Source organism: Schistocerca gregaria, chromosome 10, assembly GCF_023897955.1.
Source record: "Schistocerca gregaria isolate iqSchGreg1 chromosome 10, iqSchGreg1.2, whole genome shotgun sequence".
NCBI lineage: Eukaryota > Metazoa > Arthropoda > Insecta > Orthoptera > Acrididae > Schistocerca > Schistocerca gregaria.
In genome coordinates, this window is record NC_064929.1 from 46,385,214 (window position 1) to 46,405,202 (window position 19,989).

The window sequence follows — 19,989 nt, forward strand, 5'->3', positions numbered from 1 at the left end:
GTCTGAAACTGTCTACGCTTTGATCGAACCCTGGAAGACCAGTAGTAGTTTCCGATGCACACCTGGAGGCATTGTGTACTCAGTGGACCTTCAACGTGTTGATGAAACACAGAAATTGCATCGGGAGTGAATACAACAGCCACCATCCGCACTTTCCTCCATGGGAGTAACGTCTGAAACAGTCTACGCTTTGATCGTACCCTGGAAGAAAAGTAGTAGTTTCCGATGGACATCTAGAGGCATTCTGTAATCTGTGGACCTTCAAAGTGTTGATGAAACACAGAAATAGCATCGGGAGTAAATACAACAGTCACCATCCGCACTTTCCTCCATGGGAGTAACGTCTGAAACAGTCTACGCTTTCATCGTTCCCTGGAAGACCAGTAGTAGTTTCTGATGCACATCTGAAGGCATTCTGTAATCTGTGGACTATCAGAGTGTTGATGAAACACTGAAATTTTAACGGAATTGAATACAACAGTCACCATGCGCACTTTCCTGCATGGGAGTAATGTCTCAAACAGTCTACGCTATGATAGTTCCCTGGAAAACTGTAGTAGTTTCCGATGCACATCTGGATTCATTCTGTAATCTGTGGACTATCAGAGTGTTGATGAAACACAGAAATTGCATCGGCTTTGAATACAACAGTCACCATGTTCACTTTCCTCTATGGGAGAAATGTCTCAAACAGTCTACACCTTTATCGTTCCCTGGAAGAAAAGTAGTAGTTTCCTATGCACTTCTGAAGGCATTTTGTAATCTGTGGACTATCAGAGTGTTGATGAAACACAGAAATTGCATCGGGATTGAATACAACAGTCAACATGCGCACTTTCCTCCATGGGAGTAATGTCTCAAACAGTCTACGCTTTGTTCGTTCCCTAGAAGACCAGTCGTAGTTTCCGATGCACATCTGGAGGCAATCTGTGATCTGCGGACTATCAGAGTGTTGATGAAACACAGAAATTGCATCGAAATTGAATATCACAGTAACCATGCGCACTTTCCTCAATGGAAGTAATGTCTCAAACATTCTACGCATTGATCGTTCCCTGGAAGAACAGTGGTAGTTTCCGATGTACATCTGGATGCATTCTGTAATCTGTGGACTATCAGAGTGTTTATAAAACACAGAAATTGCATCGGGATTGAATACAACAGTCACCATGCGCACTTTCCTCCATGGGAGTAATGTCTCAAACAGTCTACGCATTGATCGTTCCCAGGAAGACCAGTAGTAGTTTCCGATGCACATCTGGAGGCAATCTGTAATCTGTGGACTATCAGAGTGTTGATGAAACACATAAATTGCATCGGGATTGAATATCACAGTCACCATGCGCACTTTCCTCCATGGGAGTAATGTCTCAAACATTCTACGCATTGATCGTTCCCAGGAAGACCAGTAGTAGATTCCGATCCACATCTGGAGGCAATCTGTAATCTGTGGACTATCAGAGTGTTGATGAAACACAGAAATTGCATGGAGATTGAATACAACAGTCACCATCCTCACTTTCCTCCATGGAAGTAATGTCTGAAACAGTCTACGCTTTGATCGTTCCCTGGAAGACCAGAAGTAGTTTCCGATCCACATCTGGAGGCATTCTGTAATCTGTGGACTATCAGAGTGTTGATGAAACACAGAACTTGCATCGGGATTGAATACAACAGTCACCATGCGCACTTTCCTCCATGGGAGTAATGTCTCAAACAGTCTACGCTTTGATAGTTACCTGGAAGACCAGTAGTAGTTTCCGATGCACATCTGGAGGCATTCTGTAATCTGTGGACCTTCAAAGTGTTGATGAAACACAGAAATTGCATCGGGAGTAAATACAACAGTCATCATCCGCACTTTCCTCCATGGGAGTAACGTCTGAAACAGTCTACGCTTTGATCGTTCCCTGGACGACCAGTAGAAGTTTCCGATGCACATCTGGAGGCATTCTGTAATCTGTGGACTATCAGAGTGTACTTCAAACAAAGAAATTGCATCGGGAATGAATACAACAGTCACCATGCGCACTCTCCTCCATGGGAGTAATGTCTCAAACAGTATACGCTTTGATCGTTCCCTGGAAGACCAGTAGTAGTTTCCGATGCACATCTGGAGGCATTCTGTAATCTGTGGAATATCAGTGTGTTGATAAAACACAGAAATTTCATCGGGATTGAATACAACAGTCACCATGCGCACTTTCCTCCAGGGGAGTAATGTCTGAAACAGTCTACGCTTTGATCGTTCCCTGGAATACCAGTAGTAGTTTCCGATGTACATTTGGAGGCATTCTGTAATCTGTGGACTATCAGAGTGTTGATGAAACACAGAAATTGCGTCGCCTTTGAATACAACAGTCACCATGCGCACTTTCCTCCATGGGAGTAATGTCGCAAACAGTCTAAGCCTTTATCGTTCCCTGGAAGAAAAGTAGTAGTTTCCTATGCACATCTGAAGGCATTTTGTAATCTGTGGACTATCAGAGTGTTGATGAAACACAGAAATTGCATCGGGATTGAATACAACAGTCACCATGCGCACCTTCCTCCATGGGAGTAATGTCTCAAACAGTCTACGCTTTGTTCGTTCCCTAGAAGACCAGTAGTAATTTCTGATGCAAATCTGAAGGTATTCTGTAATCTGTGGACTGTCAGAGTGTTGATGAAACACTGAAATTTTATCGGAATTGAATACAACAGTCACCATGCGCACTTTCCTACATGGGAGTAATGTTCAAACAGTCTACGCTTTGATCGTTCCCTGGAAGACCAGTAGTAGTTTCCGATGCACATCTGGAGGCAATCTGTAATCTGCGGACTATCAGAGTGTTGATGAAACAAGGAAATTGCATCGGGATTGAATATCACAGTACCCATGCGCACTTTCCTCAATGGAAGTAATGTCTCAAACATTCTACGCATTGATCGTTCCCTGGAAGACCAGTGGTAGTTTCCAATGTACATCTGGAGGCATTCTGTAATCTGTGGACTGTCAGAGTGTTGATATAACACAGAAATTGCATCGGGATTGAATACAACAGTCACCATGCGCACTTTCCTCCATGGGAGTAATGTCTCAAACAGTCTACGCTTTGATCGTTCCCTGGAAGACGAGTAGTAGTTTCCGATGCACATCTGGTGGCATTCTGTAATCTGTGGACTATCAGAGTGTTGATGAAACACAGAAATTGCATCGGATTTGAATACAACAGTCACCATGTTCACTTTCCTCTATGGGAGAAATGTCTCAAACAGTCTACACCTTTATCGTTCCCTGGAGGAAAAGTAGCAGTTTCCTATGCACTTCTGAAGGCATTTTGTAATCTGTGGACTATCAGAGTCTTGATGAAACACAGAAATTGCATCGGGATTGAATACAACAGTCACCATGCGCACTTTCCTCCATGGGAGTAATGTCTCTACCAGTCTACGCATTGATCGTTCCCAGGAAGACCAGTAGTAGTTTCCGATGCACATCTGGAGGCATTCTGTAATCTGTGTACTATCAGGGTGTTGATGAAACACAGAAATTGCATCGGAATTGAATACAACAGTCAATATGCGCCCTTTCCTGCATGGGAGTAATGTCTCAAACAGTCTACGCTTTGATAGTTTCCTGGAAGACCAGTAGTAGATTCCGATGCACATCTGGAGGCGTTCTGTAAACTGTGGACCTTCAAAGTGTTGATGAAGCAAAAAAATTGCATCGGGAGTAAATACAACAGTCATCATCCGCACTTTCCTCCATGGAAGTAACGTCTGAAACAGTCTACGCTTTGATCGTTCCCTGGACGACCAGTAGAAGTTTCCGATGCACATCTGGAGGCATTCTGTAATCTGTGGACAATCAGAGTGTAGATGAAACAAAGAAATTGCATCGGGATTGAATACAACAGTCACCATGCGCACTTTCCTCCATGGGAGTAATGTCTCAAACAGTATACGCTTTGATCGTTCCCTGGAAGACCAGTGGTAGTTTCCGATGCACATCTGGAGGCATTCTGTAATCTGTGGAATATCAGTGTGTTGATAAAACACAGAAATTTCATCGGGATTGAATACAACAGTCACCATGCGCACTTTCCTCCAGGGGAGTAATGTCTGAAACAGTCTACGCTTTGATCGTTCCCTGGAAGACCAGTCGTAGTTTCCGATGCACATCAGGAGGCAATCTGTCATCTGCGGACTATCAGAGTGTTGATGAAACACAGAAATTGCATCGAAATTGAATATCACAGTAACCATGCGCACTTTCCTCAATGGAAGTAATGTCTCAAACATTCTACGCATTGATCGTTCCCTGGAAGACCAGTGGTAGTTTCCGATGTACATCTGGATGCATTCTGTAATCTGCGGACTATCAGAGTGTTTATAAAACACAGAAATTGCATCGGGATTGAATACAACAGTCACCATGCGCACTTTCCTCCATGGGAGTAATGTCTCAAACAGTCTACGCATTGATCGTTCCCAGGAAGACCAGTAGTAGTTTCCGATGCACATCTGGAGGCAATCTGTAATCTGTGGACTATCAGAGTGTTGATGAAACACATAAATTGCATCGGGATTGAATATCACAGTCACCATGCGCACTTTCCTCCATGGGAGTAATGTCTCAAACATTCTACGCATTGATCGTTCCCAGGAAGACCAGTAGTAGATTCCGATCCACATCTGGAGGCAATCTGTAATCTGTGGACTATCAGAGTGTTGATGAAACACAGAAATTGCATCGGGATTGAATACAACAGTCACCATCCTCACTTTCCTCCATGGGAGTAATGTCTGAAACAGTCTACGCTTTGATCGTTCCCTGGAAGACCAGTAGTAGTTTCCGATGCACATCTGGAGGCATTCTGTAATCTGTGGACTATCAGAGTGTTGATGAAACACAGAAATTGCATCGGGATTGAATACAACAGTCACCATGCGCACTTTCCTCCATGGGAGTAATGTCTCAAACAGTCTACGCTTTGATAGTTTCCTGGAAGACCAGTAGTAGTTTCCGATGCACATCTGGAGGCATTCTGTAATCTGTGGACCTTCAAAGTGTTGATGAAACACAGAAATTGCATCGGGAGTAAATACGACAGTCATCATCCGCACTTTCCTCCATGGGAGTAACGTCTGAAACAGTCTACGCTTTGATCGTTCCCTGGACGACCAGTAGAAGTTTCCGATGCACATCTGGAGGCATTCTGTAATCTGTGGACTATCAGAGTGTAGATCAAACAAAGAAATTGCATCGGGAATGAATACAACAGTCACCATGCGCACTCTCCTCCATGGGAGTAATGTCTCAAACAGTATATGCTTTGATCGTTCCCTGGAGGACCAGTAGTAGTTTCCGATGCACATCTGGAGGCATTCTGTAATCTGTGGAATATCAGTGTGTTGATAAAACACAGAAATTTCATCGGGATTGAATACAACAGTCACCATTCGCTCTTTCCTCCAGGGGAGTAATGTCTGAAACAGTCTACGCTTTGATCGTTCCCTGGAATACCAGTAGTAGTTTCCGATGTACATTTGGAGGCATTCTGTAATCTGTGGACTATCAGAGTGTTGATGAAACACAGAAATTGCGTCGCCTTTGAATACAACAGTCACCATGCGCACTTTCCTCCATGGGAGTAATGTCTCAAACAGTCTACGCCTTTATCGTTCCCTGGAAGAAAAGTAGTAGTTTCCTATGCACATCTGAAGGCATTTTGTAATCTGTGGACTATCAGAGTGTTGATGAAACACAGAAATTGCATCGGGATTGAATACAACAGTCACCATGCGCACCTTCCTCCATGGGAGTAATGTCTCAAACAGTCTACGCTTTGATCGTTCCCTGGAAGACCAGTAGTAGTTTCCGATGCACATCTGGAGGCAATCTGTAATCTGCGGACTATCAGAGTGTTGATGAAACAAGGAAATTGCATCGGGATTGAATATCACAGTACCCATGCGCACTTTCCTCAATGGAAGTAATGTCTCAAACATTCTACGCATTGATCGTTCCCTGGAAGACCAGTGGTAGTTTCCAATGTACATTTGGAGGCATTCTGTAATCTGTGGACTATCAGAGTGTTGATGAAACACAGAAATTGCATCGGATTTGAATACAACAGTCACCATGTTCACTTTATGGGAGAAATGTCTCAAACAGTCTACACCTTTATCGTTCCCTGGAAGAAAAGTAGCAGTTTCCTATGCACTTCTGAAGGCATTTTGTAATCTGTGAACTATCAGAGTGTTGATGAAACACAGAAATTGCATCGGGATTGAATACAACAGTCACCATGCGCACTTTCCTCCATGGGAGTAATGTCTCAAACAGTCTATGCTTTGTTCGTTCCCTAGAAGACCAGTAGTAATTTCTGATGCAAATATGAAGGCATTCTGTAATCTGTGGACTATCAGAGTGGTGATAAAACACAGAAATTTTATCGGAATTGAATACAACAGTCACCATGCGCACTTTCCTACATGGGAGTAATGTGTCAAACAGTCTATGCTTTGATCGTTCCCTGGAAGACCAGTAGTAGTTTCCGATGCACATCTGGAGGCAATCTGTAATCTGCGGACTATCAGAGTGTTGATGAAACACAGAAATTGCATCGAAATTGAATATCACAGTAGCCATGCGCACTTTCCTCAATGGAAGTAATGTCTCAAACATTCTACGCATTGATCGTTCCCTGGAAGACCAGTGGTAGTTTCCGATGTACATCTGGAGGCATTCTGTAATCTGTGGACTATCAGAGTGTTGATAAAACACAGAAATTGCATCGGGATTGAATACAACAGTCACCATGCGCACTTTCCTCCATGGGAGTAATGTCTCTACCAGACTATGCATTGATCGTTCCCAGGAAGACCAGTAGTAGTTTCCGATGCACATCTGGAGGCATTCTGTAATCTGTGGACTATCAGGGTGTTGATGAAACACAGAAATTGCATCGGGATTGAATACAACAGTCACCATGCGCACTTTCCTCCATGGGAGTAATGTCTCAAACAGTCTACGCTTTGATAGTTTCCTGGAGGACCAGTAGTAGTTTCCGATGCACATATGGAGGCATTCTGTAATCTGTGGACCTTCAAAGTGTTGATGAAGCACAAAAATTGCATTGGGAGTAAATACAACAGTCATCATCCGCACTTTCCTCCATGGGAGTAACGTCTGAAACAGTCTACGCTTTGATCGTTCCCTGGACGACCAGTAGAAGTTTCCGATGCACATCTGGAGGCATTCTGTAATCTGTGGACAATCAGAGTGTAGATGAAACAAAGAAATTGCATCGGGATTGAAGACAACAGTCACCATGCGCACTTTCCTCCATGGGAGTAATGTCTCAAACAGTATACGCTTTGATCGTTCCCTGGAAGACCAGTAGTAGTTTCCGATGCACATCTGGAGGCATTCTGTAATCTGTGGAATATCAGTGTGTTGATAAAACACAGAAATTTCATCGGGATTGAGTACAACAGTCACCATGCGCACTTTCCTCCAGGGGAGTAATGTCTGAAACAGTCTACGCTTTGATCGTTCCCTGGAATACCAGTAGTAGTTTCCGATGTACATTTGGAGGCATTCTGTAATCTGAGGAGTATCAGAGTGTTGATGAAACACAGAAATTGCATCGCCTTTGAATACAACAGTCACCATGCGCACTTTCCTCCATGGGAGTAATGTCTCAAACAGTCTACGCCTTTATCGTTCTCTGGAAGAAAAGTAGTAGTTTCCTATGCACATCTGAAGGCATTTTGTAATCTGTGGACTATCAGATTGTTGATGAAACACTGAAATTTTATCGGAATTGAATACAACAGTCACCATGCGCACTTTCCTACATGGGAGTAATGTTCAAACAGTCTACGCTTTGATCGTTCCCTGGAAGACCAGTAGTAGTTTCCGATGCACATCTGGAGGCAATCTATAATCTGCGGACTATCAGAGTGTTGATGAAACAAGGAAATTGCATCGGGATTGAATATCACAGTGCCCATGCGCACTTTCCTCAATGGAAGTAATGGCTCAAACATTCTACGCATTGATCGTTCCCTGGAAGACCAGTGGTAGTTTCCGATTTACATCTGGAGGCATTCTGTAATGTGTCGACTGTCAGAGTGTTGATAAAACACAGAAATTGCATCGGGATTGAATACAACAGTCACCATGCGCACTTTCCGCCATGGGAGTAATGTCTCAAACAGTCTACGCTTTTATCGATCCCTGGAAGAAAAGTAGTAGATTCCGATGCACATCTGGAGGCATTCTGTAATTGATGGACCTTCAAAGTGCTGATGAAACACAGAAATTGCATCGGGATTGAATACAACAGTCACCATCCGCACTTTCCTAGATGTTAGTGATGTCTCCAACTGTCTACGCTTTGATCGTTCCCTGGAAGACCAGTGTTAGTTTCCGATGCACATCTGGAGGAATTCTCTAATCTGTGGACTATCAAAGTGTTGATGAAACACAGAAATTGCATTGGGAATCAATACAACAGGCACCATGCGCACTTTCCTCCATAGGAGCAATGTCTCAAACAGTCCATTCTTTGATCGTTCCCTGGAAGCCCAGAAGAAGCTTCCGATGCACATCTGGAGGAATTCTGTAATCTGTGGACTATCAAAGTGTTGATGAAACACAGGAATTGCATCGGGATTGAATACAACAGTTACCATGGGCACTTTCCACCTTGGGAGTAATGTCTCAAACAGTGTACGCTTTGATCGTTCCCTGGAAGACCAGTAGTAGTATCCGATGCACATTTGGAGTCATTCTGTAACCTGTGGACTATCTGAGTGTTGAAGAAAAACAGATATTTCCTCGGGATTGAATACAACAGTCACCATGCGCACTTTCCGCCATGGGAGTAATGTCTGAAACAGTCTACGCTTTGATCGTTCCCTGGATGACCAGAAGTAGTTTCCGAAGCACATCTGGAGGCATTCTGTAAACTGTGGACCTTCAAAGTGTTGATGAAACACAGAAATTGCATCGGGCGTGAATACAAAAGTCACCATCCGCACTTTCCTCCATGGGAGTAATTCTCAAACAGTCTACGCTTTGATCGTTCCCTTGAAGACCAGTAGTAGTTTCCGATGCACATCTGGTGGCATTCTGTATTCTGTGGACCTTCAAAGTGTTGATGAATCACAGAAATTGCATCGGGATTGAATAGAACAGTCACCATGCCCAATTTCCTCCATGGGAGTAGTGTCTAAAACAGTCTACGCTTTGATCGTTCCCAGGAAGACCAGTAGTAGTTTCCGATGCACATCTGGAGACAATCTGTAATCTGTGGACTATCAGAGTGTTGATGAAACACAGAAATTGTATCGGAATTGAATACAACAGTCACCACGCGCACTTTCCACCATGGGTTTAATGTCTCAAACAGTCTACGATTTGATCGTTCGCTGGAAGACCAGTGGTAGTTTCCGATGCACATCTGGAGGCATTCTGTAATCCGTGGACTATCAGAGTGTTGATGAAACACAGAAATTGCATCGGGACTGAATACAACAGTTACCATGCGCACTTTCCACCTTGGGAGTAATGTCTCTAACGGTCTACGTTACGATCGTTCCCTGTAAGACCAGTAGTAATTTCCGATGCACATCTCGAGGCATTCTGTAATCTGTGGACTATCAGAGTGTTGATGAAACACAGAATATGCATCGGGATTGAATAGAACAGTCAGCATGCGCACTTTCCTCCATGGGAGTAATGTCTCAAACAGTCTACGCTTTGATCGTTTCCTGGAAACCAGTAGTAGTTTCCGATGCACATCTGGAGGCATTCTGTAATCTGCGGACTATCAGAGCGTTGATGAAACACGATTGAATACAACAGTCACCATTCGCAGTTCCCTCCATGGGAGTAATGTCTCAAACAGTATACGCTTTGATCGTTCCCTAGAAGACCAGTAGTAGTTTCCGATGCACATCTGGAGACATTCTGTAATCTGTGGACTATCAGAGTGTTGATGAAACACAGAAATTGCATCGCCTTTGAATACAACAGTTACCATGCGCACTTTCCTCCATGGGAGTAATGTTTCAAACAGTCTACGGCTTGATCGTTCCCTGGAAGACCAGTAGTAGTTTCCGATGCACATCTGGAGGCAATCTGTAATCTGCAGACTATCAGAGTGTTGATGAAACACAGAAATTGCATCGAGATTGAATATCACAGTCTCCATGCGCACTTACCTCAATGGAAGTAATGTCTCAAACATTCTACGCAATGATCGTTCCCTGGAAGACCAGTGGTAGTTTCCGATGTACATCTGGAGGCATTCTGTAATCTGTGGACTATCAGAGTGTTGATGAAACACAGAAATTGCATCGGGATTGAATACAACAGTCACCATGCGCACTTTCCTCCATGAGAGTAATGTCTCAAACAGTCTACGCTTTGATCGTTTCCTGGAAGACCAGTAGTAGATTCCGATCCACATCTGGAGGCAATCTGTAATCTGTGGACTATCAGAGTGTTGATGAAACACAGAAATTGCATCGGGATTGATTATCACAGTCACCATGCGCACTTTCCTCCATGGGACTAATGTCTTAAACAGTCTACGCATTCACTTTCCCAGGAAGACCAGTAGTAGTTTCCGATGCACATCTGGAGGCAATCTGTAATCTGTGGACTATCAGAGTGTTGATGAAACACAGAAATTGCATCGGGATTGAATACAACAGTCACCATCCTCACTTCCCTCCATGGGAGTAACGTCTGAAACAGTCTACGCTTTGATCGTTCCCTGGAGGACCAGTAGTAGTTTCCGATGCACATCTGGAAGCATTCTGTACTCTGTGAACCTTCAAAGTGTTGATGAAATACAGATATTGCATCGGGATTGAATACAACAGTCACCATGCGCACTTTCCTCCATGGGGGTAATGTCTGAAACAGTCTACGATTTGATCGTTCCCTGGAAGACCAGTAGTAGTTTCCGATGCACATCTGGAGGCATTCTGTAATCTGTGGAATATCAGTGTGTTGATAAAACACAGAAATTTAATCGGGATTGAATACAACAGTCACCATCCACACTTTCCTCCATGGGAGTAATGTCTGAAACAGTCTACGCTTTGATCGTTCACTGGAAGGCCAGTAGTAGATTCCGATGCACATCTGGAGGCATTCTGTAATCTGTGGACTATCAGAGTGTTGATGAAACACAAAAATTGCATCGGGATTGAATACAACTGTCACCATGCGCACTTTCCTCCATGGGAGTAATGTCTGAAACAGTCTACGCTTTGATTGTTCTATGGAATACCAGTAGTAGTTTCCGATGTACATCTGGAGGCAATCTGTAATCTGTGGACTATCAGGGTGTTGATGAAACACAGAAATTGCATCGACTTTGAATACAACAGTCACCATGCGCACTTTCCTCCATGGGAGTAATGTCTGAAACAGTCTACGCTTTGATCGTTCCCTGGAAGACAAGTAGTAGTTTCCGATGCACATCTGGTGGCATTCTGTAATCTGTGGACTATCAGAGTGTTGATGAAACACAGAAATTGCATCGGAATTGAATACAACAGTCACCATGCGCACTTTCCTACATGGGAGTAATGTCTCAAACAGTCTACGCTATGATCGTTCCCTGGAAGGCCAGTAGTAGTTTCCGATGCACATCTGGAGACATTCTGTATCCTGTGGACTATCAGACTGTTGATGAAACACAGAAATTGCATCGGGATTGAATACAACAGTCAATATTCGCACTTTCCTCCATGGGAGTAATGTCTCAAACAGTATACGTTTTGATCGTTCCCTGGAAGACCAGTAGTGGTTTCCGATGCACATCTGGAGGCATTCGGTAATCTGTGGACTATCATAGTGTTGATGAAACACAGAAATTTCATCGGGATTGAATACAACAGTCACCATGCGCACTTTCCTCCATGGGAGTAATGTCTGAAACAGTGTACGCCTTGATCGTTCCCTGGAATACCAGTAGTAGTTTCCGATGTACATCTTGAGGCATTCTGTAATCTGTGGACTATCAGGGTGTTGATGAAACACAGAAATTGCATCGCCTTTGAATACAACAGTCGCCATGCACACTTTCCTCCATGGGAGTAATGTCTCAAACAGTATACGCTTTGATCGTTCCCTAGAAGACCAGTAGTAGTTTCTGATGCACATCTGAAGGCATTCTGTAATCTGTGGACTATCAGAGTGTTGATGAAACACTGAAATTTTAACGGAATTGAATACAACAGTCACCATGCGCACTTTCCTTCATGGGAGTAATGTGTCAAACAGTCTACGCTTTGATCGTTCCCTGGAAGACCAGTAGTAGTTTCCGATGCACATCTGGAGGCAATCTGTAATCTGCAGACTATCAGAGTGTTGCTGAAATACCGAAATTGCATCGAAATTGAATATCACAGTAACCATGCGCACTTTCCTCAATGGAAGTAATGTCTCAAACATTCTACGCATTGATCGTTCCCTGGAAGACCAGTGGTAGTTTCCGATGTACATGTGGAGGCATTCTGTAATCTGTGGACTATCAGAGTGTTGATGAAACACAGAAATTGCATCGGGATTGAATATCACAGTCACCATGCGCACTTTCCTCCGTGGGAGTAATGTCTCAATTACTCTACGCATTGATCGTTCCCAGGAAGACCAGTAGTAGATTCCGATCCACATCTGGAGGCAATCTGTAATCTGTGGACTATCAGAGTGTTGATGAATTACAGAAATTGCATCGGCATTGAATGCAACAGTCACCATCCCTTATTTCCTCCATGGGAGTAATGTCTGAAACAGTCTACGCTTTGATCGAACCCTGGAAGACCAGTAGTAGTTTCCGATGCACACCTGGAGGCATTGTGTACTCAGTGGACCTTCAAAGTGTTGATGAAACACAGAAATTGCATCGGGAGTGAATACAACAGCCACCATCCGCACTTTCCTCCATGGGAGTAACGTCTGAAACAGTCTACGCTTTGATCGTACCCTGGAAGAAAAGTAGTAGTTTCCGATGGACATCTAGAGGCATTCTGTAATCTGTGGACCTTCAGAGTGTTGATGAAACACAGAAATAGCATCGGGAGTAAATACAACAGTCACCATCCGCACTTTCCTCCATGGGAGTAACGTCTGAAACAGTCTACGCTTTCATCGTTCCCTGGAAGACCAGTAAAAGTTTCCGATGCACATCTGGAGGCATTCTGTAATCTGTGGACTATCGGAGTGTCGATGAAACAAAGAAATTGCATCGGGATTGAATACAACAGTCACCATGCGCACTTTCCTCCATGGGAGTAATGTCTAAAACAGTTTACGCTTTGATCGTTCCCTGGAAGACGAGTAGTAGTTTCCGATGCACATCTGGTGGCATTCTGTAATCTGTGGACTATCAGAGTGTTGATGAAACACAGAAATTGCATCGGCTTTGAATACAACAGTCACCATGTTCACTTTCCTCTATGGGAGAAATGTCTCAAACAGTCTACAACTTTATCGTTCCCTGGAAGAAAAGTAGTAGTTTCCTATGCACTTCTGAAGGCATTTTGTAATCTGTGGACTATCAGAGTGTTGATGAAACACAGAAATTGCATCGGGATTGAATACAACAGTCAACATGCGCACTTTCCTCCATGGGAGTAATGTCTCAAACAGTCTACGCTTTGTTCGTTCCCTAGAAGACCAGTCGTAGATTCCGATGCACATCTGGAGGCAATCTGTGATCTGCGGACTATCAGAGTGTTGATGAAACACAGAAATTGCATCGAAATTGAATATCACAGTAACCATGCGCACTTTCCTCAATGGAAGTAATGTCTCAAACATTCTACGCATTGATCGTTCCCTGGAAGACCAGTGGTAGTTTCCGATGTACATCTGGATGCATTCTGTAATCTGTGGACTATCAGAGTGTTTATAAAACACAGAAATTGCATCGGGATTGAATACAACAGTCACCATGCGCACTTTCCTCCATGGGAGTAATGTCTCAAACAGTCTACGCATTGATCGTTCCCAGGAAGACCAGTAGTAGTTTCCGATGCACATCTGGAGGCAATCTGTAATCTGTGGACTATCAGAGTGTTGATGAAACACAGAAATTGCATCGAGATTGAATACAACAGTCACCATCCTCACTTTCCTCCATGGGAGTAATGTCTGAAACAGTCTACGCTTTGATCGTTCCCTGGAAGACCAGTAGTAGTTTCCGATCCACATCTGGAGGCATTCTGTAATCTGTGGACTATCAGAGTGTTGATGAAACACAGAACTTGCATCGGGATTGAATACAACAGTCACCATGGGCACTTTCCTCCATGGGAGTAATGTCTCAAACAGTCTACGCTTTGATAGTTACCTGGAAGACCAAGAGTAGTTTCCGATGCACATCTGGAGGCATTCTGTAATCTGTGGACCTTCAAAGTGTTGATGAAACACAGAAATTGCATCGGGAGTAAATACAACAGTCATCATCCGCACTTTCCTCCATGGGAGTAACGTCTGAAACAGTCTACGCTTTGATCGTTCCCTGGACGACCAGTAGAAGTTTCCGATGCACATCTGGAGGCATTCTGTAATCTGTGGACTATCAGAGTGTAGATCAAACAAAGAAATTGCATCGGGAATGAATACAACAGTCACCATGCGCACTCTCCTCCATGGGAGTAATGTCTCAAACAGTAAACGCTTTGATCGTTCCCTGGAAGACCAGTAGTAGTTTCCGATGCACATCTGGAGGCATTCTGTAATCTGTGGAATATCAGTGTGTTGATAAAACACAGAAATTTCATCGGGATTGAATACAACAGTCACCATGCGCACTTTCCTCCAGGGGAGTAATGTCTGAAACTGTCTACGCTTTGATCGTTCCCTGGAATACCAGTAGTAGTTTCCGATGTACATTTGGAGGCATTCTGTAATCTGTGGACTATCAGAGTGTTGATGAAACACAGAAATTGCGTCGCCTTTGAATACAACAGTCACCATGCGCACTTTCCTCCATGGGAGTAATGTCTCAAACAGTCTAAGCCTTTATCGTTCCCTGGAAGAAAAGTAGTAGTTTCCTATGCACATCTGAAGGCATTTTGTAATCTGTGGACTATCAGAGTGTTGATGAAACACAGAAATTGCATCGGGATTGAATACAACAGTCACCATGCGCACCTTCCTCCATGGGAGTAATGTCTCAAGCAGTCTACGCTTTGTTCGTTCCCTAGAAGACCAGTAGTAATTTCTGATGCAAATCTGAAGGTATTCTGTAATCTGTGGACTGTCAGAGTGTTGATGAAACACAGAAATTTTATCGGAATTGAATACAACAGTCACCATGCGCACTTTCCTACATGGGAGTAATGTTCAAACAGTCTACGCTTTGATCGTTCCCTGGAAGACCAGTAGTAGTTTCCGATGCACATCTGGAGGCAATCTGTAATCTGCGGACTATCAGAGTGTTGATGAAACAAGGAAATTGCATCGGGATTGAATATCACAGTACCCATGCGCACTTTCCTCAATGGAAGTAATGTCTCAAACATTCTACGCATTGATCGTTCCCTGGAAGACCAGTGGTAGTTTCCAATGTACATCTGGAGGCATTCTGTAATCTGTGGACGGTCAGAGTGTTGATAAAACACAGAAATTGCATCGGGATTGAATACAACAGTCACCATGGGCACTTTCCTCCATGGGAGTAATGTCTCAAACAGTCTACGCTTTGATCGTTCCCTGGAAGACCAGAAGTAGTTTCCGAAGCACATCTGGTGGCATTCTGTAATCTGTGGACTATCAGAGTGTTGATGAAACACAGAAATTGCATCGGATTTGAATACAACAGTCACCATGTTCACTTTCCTCTATGGGAGAAATGTCTCAAACAGTCTACACCTTTATCGTTCCCTGGAGGAAAAGTAGCAGTTTCCTATGCACTTCTGAAGGCATTTTGTAATCTGTGGACTATCAGAGTGTTGATGAAACACAGAAATTGCATCGGGATTGAATACAACAGTCACCATGCGCACTTTCCTCCATGTGAGTAATGTCTCAAACAGTCTATGCTTTGTTCGTTCCCTAGAAGACCAGTAGTAATTTCTGATGCAAATATGAAGGCATTCTGTAATCTGTGGACTATCAGAGTGTTGATAAAACACAGAAATTTTATCGGAATTGAATACAACAGTCACCATGCGCACTTTCCTACATGGGAGTAATATGTCAAACAGTCTATGCTTTGATCGTTCCCTGGAAGACCAGTAGTAGTTTCCGATGCACATCTGGAGGCAATCTTTCATCTGCGGACTATCAGAGTGTTGATGAAACACAGAAATTGCATCGAAATTGAATATCACAGTAACCATGCGCACTTTCCTCAATGGAAGTAATGTCTCAAACATTCTACGCATTGATCGTTCCCTGGAAGACCAGTGGTAGTTTCCGATGTACATCTGGAGGCATTCTGTAATCTGTGGACTATCAGAGTGTTGATAAAACACAGAAATTGCATCGGGATTGAATACAACAGTCACCATGCGCACTTTCCTCCATGGGAGTAATGTCTCTACCAGTCTACGCATTGATCGTTCCCAGGAAGACCAGTAGTAGTTTCCGATGCACATCTGGAGGCATTCTGTAATCTGTGTACTATCAGGGTGTTGATGAAACACAGAAATTGCATCGGAATTGAATACAACAGTCACCATGCGCCCTTTCCTGCATGGGAGTAATGTCTCAAACAGTCTACGCTTTGATAGTTTCCTGGAAGACCAGTATTAGATTCCGATGCACATCTGGAGGCATTCTGTAAACTGTGGACCTTCAAAGTGTTGATGAAGCACAAAAATTGCATCGGGAGTAAATACAACAGTCATCATCCGCACTTTCCTCCATGGGAGTAACGTCTGAAACAGTCTACGCTTTGATCGTTCCCTGGACGACCAGTAGAAGTTTCCGATGCACATCTGGAGGCATTCTGTAATCTGTGGACACTCAGAGTGTAGATGAAACAAAGAAATTGCATCGGGATTGAATACAACAGTCACCATGCGCACTTTCCTCCATGGGAGTAATGTCAACGCTTTGTTCGTTCCCTAGAAGACCAGTAGTAATTTATGATGCAAATCTGAAGGTATTCTGTAATCTGTGGACTGTCAGAGTGTTGATGAAACACTGAAATTTTATCGGAATTGAATACAACAGTCATGATGCGCACTTTCCTACATGGGAGTAATGTTCAAACAGTCTACGCTTTGATCGTTCCCTGGAAGACCAGTAGTAGTTTCCGATGCACATCTGGAGGCAATCTGTAATCTGCGGACTATCAGAGTGTTGATGAAACAAGGAAATTGCATCAGGATTGAATATCACAGTGCCCATGCGCACTTTCCTCAATGGAAGTAATGGCTCAAACATTCTACACATTGATCGTTCCCTGGAAGACCAGTGGTAGTTTCCGATTTACATCTGGAGGCATTCTGTAATCGATGGACCTTCAAAGTGCTGATGAAACACAGAAATTGCATCAGGATTGAATACAACAGTCACCATCCGCACTTTCCTAGATGTTAGTGATGTCTTCAACTGTCTACGCTTTGATCGTTCCCTGGAAGACCAGTGTTAGTTTCCGATGCACATCTGGAGGAATTCTCTAATCTGTGGACTATCAAAGTGTTGATGAAACACAGAAATTGCATTGGGATTCAATACAACAGGCACCATGCGGACTTTCCTCCATAGGAGCAATGTCTCAAACAGTCCATTCTTTGATCGTTCCCTGGAAGCCCAGAAGAAGCTTCCAATGCACATCTGGAGGAATTCTGTAATCTGTGGACTATCAAAGTGTTGATGAAACACAGGAATTGCATCGGGATTGAATACAACAGTTACCATGGTTACTTTCCACCTTGGGAGTAATGTCTCAAACAGTGTACGCTTTGATCGTTCCCTGGAAGACCAGTAGTAGTATCCGATGCACATTTGGAGTCATTCTGTAACCTGTGGACTATCAGAGTGTTGAAGAAACACAGATATTTCCTCGGGATTGAATACAACAGTCACCATGCGCACTTTCCTCCATGGGAGTAATGTCTGAAACAGTCTACGCTTTGATCGTTCCCTGGAAGACCAGAAGTAGTTTCCGAAGCACATCTGGAGGCATTCTGTAAACTGTGGACCTTCAAAGTGTTGATGAAACACAGAAATTGCATCGAGCGTGAATACAAAAGTCACCATCCGCACTTTCCTCCAGAGGAGTAATTCTCAAACAGTCTACGCTTTGATCGTTCCCTTGAAGACCAGTAGTAGTTTCCGATGCACATCTGGTGGCATTCTGTATTCTGTGGACCTTCAAAGTGTTGATGAATCACAGAAATTGCATCGGGATTGAATAGAACAGTCACCATGCCCAATTTCCTCCATGGGAGTAGTGTCTAAAACAGTCTACGCTTTGATCGTTCCCAGGAAGACCAGTAGTAGTTTCCGATGCACATCTGGAGACAATCTGTAATCTGTGGACTATCAGAGTGTTGATGAAACACAGAAATTGCATCGGAATTGAATACAACAGTCACCACGCGCACTTTCCACCATGGGTGTAATGTCTCAAACAGTCTACGCTTTGATCGTTCGCTGGAAGACCAGTGGTAGTTTCCGATGCACATCTGGAGGCATTCTGTAATCCGTGGACTATCAGAGTGTTGATGAAACACAGAAATTGCATCGGGACTGAATACAACAGTTACCATGCGCACTTTCCACCTTGGGAGTAATGTCTCTAACGGTCTACGTTACGATCGTTCCCTGTAAGATCAGTAGTAGTTTCTGATGGGCATTTGGAGGCATTCTGTAATCTGTGGACTATCAGAGTGTTGATGAAACACAGAAATTGCATCGAGATTGAATACAACAGTCACCATCCTCACTTTCCTCCATGGGAGTAATGTCTGAAACAGTCTACGCTTTGATCGTTCCCTGGAAGACCAGTAGTAGTTTCCGATCCACATCTGGAGGCATTCTGTAATCTGTGGACTATCAGAGTGTTGATGAAACACAGAACTTGCATCGGGATTGAATACAACAGTCACCATGCGCACTTTCCTCCATGGGAGTAATGTCTCAAACAGTCTACGCTTTGATAGTTACCTGGAAGACCAGTAGTAGTTTCCGATGCACATCTGGAGGCATTCTGTAATCTGTGGACCTTCAAAGTGTTGATGAAACACAGAAATTGCATCGGGAGTAAATACAACAGTCATCATCCGCACTTTCCTCCATGGGAGTAACGTCTGAAACAGTCTACGCTTTGATCGTTCCCTGGACGACCAGTAGAAGTTTCCGATGCACATCTGGAGGCATTCTGTAATCTGTGGACTATCAGAGTGTAGATCAAACAAAGAAATTGCATCGGGAATGAACACAACAGTCACCATGCGCACTCTCCTCCATGGGAGTAATGTCTCAAACAGTATACGCTTTGATCGTTCCCTGGAAGACCAGTAGTAGTTTCCGATGCACATCAGGAGGCATTCTGTAATCTGTGGAATATCAGTGTGTTGATAAAACACAGAAATTTCATCGGGATTGAATACAACAGTCACCATGCGCACTTTCCTCCAGGGGAGTAATGTCTGAAACAGTCTACGCTTTGATCGTTCCCTGGAATACCAGTAGTAGTTTCCGATGTACATTTGGAGGCATTCTGTAATCTGTGGACTATCAGAGTGTTGATGAAACACAGAAATTGCGTCGCCTTTGAATACAACAGTCACCATGCGCACTTTCCTCCATGGGAGTAATGTCTCAAACAGTCTAAGCCTTTATCGTTCCCTGGAAGAAAAGTAGTAGTTTCCTATGCACATCTGAAGGCATTTTGTAATCTGTGGACTATCAGAGTGTTGATGAAACACAGAAATTGCATCGGGATTGAATACAACAGTCACCATGCGCACCTTCCTCCATGGGAGTAATGTCTCAAACAGTCTACGCTT